The sequence below is a fragment of the Topomyia yanbarensis genome, chromosome 3 (genome assembly GCF_030247195.1).
Source record: "Topomyia yanbarensis strain Yona2022 chromosome 3, ASM3024719v1, whole genome shotgun sequence".
NCBI lineage: Eukaryota > Metazoa > Arthropoda > Insecta > Diptera > Culicidae > Topomyia > Topomyia yanbarensis.
The window spans coordinates 245,197,651-245,203,928 of NC_080672.1; the positions used below are offsets into that span (position 1 = coordinate 245,197,651).

Sequence of the window (6,278 nt, forward strand, 5' to 3'; positions counted from 1 at the left end):
TGGGTCTTTTTAGAAAATGTCTTCACCTTTCTACATCAAATCATCCGGAAATTGATTCAGCAATCTGCCAGGTTACCATCAAAATTTCAAATGAAGCTCAACAACCGATTTTGAAATCGATTGAGCTCGGTAGGTTTGATTACATAACATTAGAATGATCCATAATTTTAAACCAATAATTTGCAGGTAACTTTTGGTTAGCATACATCTTCACACCGATAAATACCTATTTTTTATTTAGAACTATACCGATATTAGATTTGTTCCAGTACCAGTAGAAAGTGGAAGTACTCCGGAGCAAACAGAGAGGAAATCGTTCCTATGTTCTCTTATCTTTTTTCTTCTTCCGTTAGCAAACCGGAGTAAAAAGCAAGAATTTTTTGCTTCTGTTTGCTCCGGAGCAACTTCTGTGCACTAGAACAAACATATTATACAAAACCATCTGACAACGCTGCTCTAAAGTGAAAAGTGCTCTTCAAACATCGATGACATCTTTTTTTTTTTGTTTTTTTCCTGTTTTCTCTACCTATCTGATATGTATTTCATCTTACCAAGGAATCCAAAAACATCAGCTATCTCCAGTTTCCCGAGAGTTCGCCGACCAGTTGCTTTCAAACTGAAGAAAAAACTACAGTTTAACTTCACCAGGCACAATCATCAGAATGGGATGCAGGAAAATATTAACCCAGAATGGTTTAATTTTACCGTCCAGTAACATTTTTCAAATGATAATCGTTTATGCCCAAAAGGTATTTGTGAGGATCTACGAATTCGGTTTTTGTGGAATAATTCGACCAAGGGCTATGATGTAGCAGCGGTGGAGAGTAAGTCCAATCATACGGCTTCATCCCACCCTGGCAGCAGATGAGCGCTGGCGAATGTTCTCAGCCACCTGGAGGAGGAGGTTTAGCGCGGAAGAAATAGGTCTGTTCCAGTACCAGGAGAAACTGGAAGTACTCCGGAGAAAATCGTTCCTGTACTCTCTTCTTCTCTTTTTTCTTCTTCTGGTAGCAAACCGGAGTAAAAAGGATCAAGGATTTTTTGTTCCTATTTACTCCGGAGTGACTTCCGTGTACTGGAACAAAACTAATGTTACCAGACTTCGCCGATCTAGTGTCTGGACTTTTTTGATAATCTCATAGAGATTGGGTGTGCAGATGGATGGTTGGAGTTCTGGGAGGGAACGACTGGTAACTTTAAGGTAAATTGCTTGGAGTCATTTGTTTTTTATTGCAACTATTGACGGACGTTTCATTGCAGGGTATATATGAAGCCGAAAACACCCACAACAATGGGGTAATTAACATAAAGCTCGCCGGTGACAAAGTGATAGTCGCACGGTTGAGTGGACGAATCGATTTTCTGAGACTGGAAACGTACACGTAAGGTTGTCCGATCGATTGGGGATTTACGTCTGCATATGGGCGAAGTAAGTTCTATGTTTCAAGCAATTTTTTAAGCTCACCTAGGGCGCAGAACAGATAGATTTTACTTGTTCTTTTAAAATACTGTATATTCTAAGTCATTTAACCCTTAAATGCATACTGTTGCCATTTGGCAACATACCGAATATTGTGCTAAAAATCCCTAATAAGAGGTATATATCCTATTCATCACGAAAAATGGGTACAAAAGAAAAATGGAATTCATGCATTTAAGGGTTAATTTTCAGTCTGTAATGAGTATGTCATCAAGTGCCTTAATTCTTATTCTTTTTTAGCCCACGTACGCACCGGTTCGGCAGGAAGCATTGGTTTATTTCAGCAATCCGCCGGCTCAAATCCGTCCACAACGTTGCCAGCTCAACATCACGCATCCGAGGAGGAGCTTCGATGTATCCTGGGGTTTCACCAGCACCCCTTCACCGCGGCATCCAAATAAAAATAAGTCATACTCCTAATGAACTAATATTTATTAAAACATTTACTAAATAAAAACATAGACCTGATAGTTCGTTTGCAAAAAAAAAACACAGAAGCACAGTAAGTTGGTGTTAAAGCTCTATCTTTGATCCTAGTGCTGCAGGATTAGGCCAACATTTATACTATTTTTATTCAATCAACTTCAAGGAAAAAATATAACGTGAACAGTGTGGATTTCTGAAATTGGTAATTGTTCCGAATCACACTCGGCCTGGCCTTGGGTACAAGATAACTGCTTGATCTCCCACGAGCATGGTCCTGCCGGAGTGTTTGCCTCGCCTGATACCGGGGCAGCCTGTCCTGGCGCGGCTGCCTCTTGTGAATCGGAACCGCTGAACATTTCGATGAGGGCATGTCCAACGGTGTTACCGACGGAGCCGATCGCTACACTACCAGTAGTAGCTGCGATTTGAGCAATTAATCCAAGTGCCTGGTTGGGAGCTACCATTGGTGCAGCGACAGCCGAGTGTGACGTAGGCTGGACCATCGGCTAACTCGATTCCGGCGAGGTGTTCTTATAAATGTGTAATCTTTCGATTAAAAATGAGAAAAACAGGTGTTACGTCGGACGAGCAAGGTGTATTGTACCTTCCGATGTTTTTTTAATCCCCCAAGAGTACCTGGTCAATATCGATGAAACAATGGTTACCAGCGCTTCTTCTCGGCTTAAATCGTCATTCAATCCGGGACCCAAGGAATTCCCTTTGGTGCCTCTGAAAAGACACATCAGCATTTTGGTGCTTCTGCTTCTACTTTAATTCTCTGGCTAGTGACTTTTTCGTCTTACTGGAAATCCATCCCTTAAAAAGAAAAATAGCACCTAATCAGTCGCTCTGCTTGTCAACAGTGCAGTGAACCAAACGAACGTTTCTATCTAAAGTCTGATGTCTATGTGTACCGTGCCAGTACTATAAACAAGCAAAGCAATCGAATAATAAATTTCGTCCAAAGCGTTCACACTGGCTTAAAGCACCATTACTTTCATCGATGCGATATCGATCATTCATTTCAAAATGTTTGAAACTCAACAGCACAATTCAACAGCAAATTTGCAAATGCAGTTTAGACTAACGGAAGTCGTCGTTATACAAGCTCACCACACTCGTTACTGATAACATTTAAAACTTTGGCTATAACGGAAAGCTGCGCAATGGAACACAACATGCAATACGTCGTTGAGCATGATACTGTTAGGACCAAGATACCCATTTATATTGACAATGACAAGATTGATAGGCGTCTGCACGATCAACACCTGGGTACTATTAATAAATTTATTACAACCATCATGTCGGAATACGTAACGGTGGAATCCTTTAAGTTTGAAATCCGGAGAAAATTTAGGTATTTCCAACGGTTTTGTTTCGTGAGAATGCGAGTGACCTATTCCTTCATATCTGAACTTTCAATTCAAAGCAAAACGCGTGACCAAATCTCAAATCACGCTGTGCACGTATGAAGGACAGACTCCCGTGTGTCCTACCTTGTTACACAAGAAGACACACTACGAGAAACCATGTACACAAACCTCTAACGAATCAATATCAACTGCAAGCATACCCATCACACAGCCCTTCATCAACATCAACTAAATCACAAACCACCGGAGTTGCAGGCACCAACGCACTTTTCAACCCGTAACTCCGGAACCGGTAGTCGGATCAACTAAAAATTCAATAGCAGCTTATGGGAGCGTTATACCTTTCAGATGAAACTAAGTTTGCGAAAATCGGTTCAGCCATCTCTGAGAAAATTGTGAGTTTAAATGACGCACACACACATACACACAGACATTTGCCGATCTCGACGAACTGAATCGAATGGTGTATGGCACTCGGCCCTCCGGGCCTCGGTTAAAAAGTCGATTTTTACAGTGATTGCATAGCCTTTCTTTATATGAGAAAGACAAAAAGGTGATTTGATCCATAGATTATGTAAAATTGAACCATAACATTGTCGCAAGAGAGCACTAAAATAGTAATAAAAGAGCAATTAAAATCAACCAATGCCCTATAAAAATATTGGAAATGTTCCATAAAATGCTACATTTTGCGCCATAAATTAACTGACATTGATCCATAGAAAATTAACAATGTGCATTAAAACACGTCGATATGTTCCATAATATCGACAAAAATGTTCCACGGTATTACAAAATGGAGCAATAAAATGTTAGAAAAAGTTCCATAAATTTGATGAAAATGTTTGCTAAATATAATTTTTCTTGGTCCATAGAAGATGTTAAAATGAACATTAGAAATGTTATGTATTGATTCATATATCGAACGTTAAATTATGGCTCATGGATATTTACAAAACGAAACGAAGAAAAGAAAATGTAAAACGATTCATTAATATGTGCTTATGCGCTAGAAAAATTAAATTTAATGAATTCATGCAAAATTTTTGCTATTCGAACTGTTGACGTTTCACACTAGCACTGATCTCAACACAGCATAGCTGTATGATTGACAGATGAGACGAATGAGCGTGTCGTTCTCACTGGTTAATACATATCGACACAGATCTTTCATTAGGGCCTAAGTCGCAATGTACTCAAATGGAGAAAAATCAGTTTCAATATTCGGCGAAGGTTTTCTAAATGTAGTTTTTATTGTAGGTATAAATTACTTTATGACCGTGTTTTTCCGGAAGCATTTTTCGTTAAACCTTATGACAATATAACAAAGAATTCAATTCCTATGTGCTTTTAGTGGGTAGAAACTAAAAAAATGCTTACGCCCAATTTGCATCCCAGTCGTGATTTCGCCCTTCAGCAACCACCATTTGCGGAAGGGCTAAACCGTGTACATAATTTTCAGAAGGGCGCGGTAAATGGGCTAAACTGACTCTGTCTTGCTGGGTAGGGCTGGGTAAATGGGCGAGCTTGACAGTATACTTTTTAATAGGGCTCAGCAAATGGGCGCATAGAAACCCAATGTAAAAGAAAGGGCGCGTGAATCTTTTCATCAAATTTCATGAAAATATCGAAATATTCGAATGTTTATGTGCAACAACTATCGAGTAGACATGATCATAGTAAATATTGCTTATCATTTATATAACAGAACCGCCGTTTATTCTTTTATTTGTGAATAATAACCGTACGCCCGCTTCTGTCTAAAAATGTAAGTTTGGCCTTTATATTCCATATGAGAAGAAGGGCCTAAGTCGAAATCTCGAAGAAAATGCATGTTTCGCCGCTTTATTTTCTTTAATTATACATCGAACTAAAAACCATTTTAACTAATTTTCACCTCAATCTTGTAGTATTTTTGTTGCGTAATGTCGTAATAGCGAAAACGCAGTTTATTTACATTTGCGATTTAAGCCCTAATGAAAAATCTATGTCGAATATGTGTATGAACTTAACGAAAGAAGTGAGAGACATTGAAGTGAGGAGAGATGGGGATAAAATGATGAGAGGAGAAATTAATGTTTCGAGAGAAGTCTACAGCATATGTTTTTTGTAACTTTCTGTGTATGTGGTATGAGTTTAAAATTATCGTCATTCGTAATCAGCCTTCATAGCGATAGGATCGGTCACCGCCCGTAGTGACGTGTAAAGTATTGTACTTAGTCTGTAATATTATGTAGTGAAAGTATAGTTTATAGTGAAATATACGTGTAAAGTAATAAATGTTATGTGTGTATTACATAAGTTCCGAACGGGCACAGTGACGCTATCTGCGCAAGGGTAGTCCAACTAAATTTACGATTGGACACGGAAAAATCGGGTACGGACTAAAACCACGGAGGAACGCTATTTGGTAAGGGTCACAACATTGGTGCCGTGACCAGGATTCTATCGCTCAATGTACGGCATTCAGCAAACTTCCGGTGGACCAACGGCTACAGCTAACAAATTCGAAGCGTCTTTACAGCAATTGTTTGGGGCGAAATCATATGGCGAGAGACTGTCCTTCCATGTTTCGGTGCAGAACTTGCTCTAAAAACCACTATTCTCTTCTTCATCCTGGGTTTCCTGGTTCTGGTACTGCTCCCACCTCCACTGCCTCTTCTTCAGCCACACAAAGCATACAAGCTACAGCTCCATCAACCTCTGGTGGTGCATCGAAATCCGGTGGTACAGTAACAAGTTCGGTTGCATCAATTTCCTCCAATATGGCTATGGAGCTTTCTGGAACACATGTATTTTTGTTAACGGCGGTGTTGAAAATAAAGGACAGCTGGGGTAGAACGCATCTCGCTAGGGCATTGTTGGATTCCGGTTCTCAAGCGAATCTGATGTCGGAGAATTTGTCTCATCTACTCAAACTACCTAGACGAAATAAAAGAGTAGAAAACAGCGGTATTGGGTGCTCAAAGAAAAGTATAGCTCACGAAGTTTCTGCT

At 39.7% G+C, this 6,278-nt stretch overlaps 1 protein-coding gene across 1 annotated transcript in view; it reads left to right on the forward strand.

Moving 5' to 3' along the window:
- LOC131692860 (josephin-like protein) overlaps positions 1 to 2,219 on the forward strand; it is a 136,476-nt gene extending 134,257 nt beyond the window's left edge. The window contains exons 7-9 of the transcript XR_009306086.1: positions 556 to 1,201; positions 1,261 to 1,429; positions 1,721 to 2,219. The gene's annotated coding sequence lies outside the window, so the exon portion shown is untranslated. The remainder of the gene's footprint in view (positions 1 to 555; positions 1,202 to 1,260; positions 1,430 to 1,720) is intronic.
- Positions 2,220 to 6,278: the final 4,059 nt, after the last annotated feature.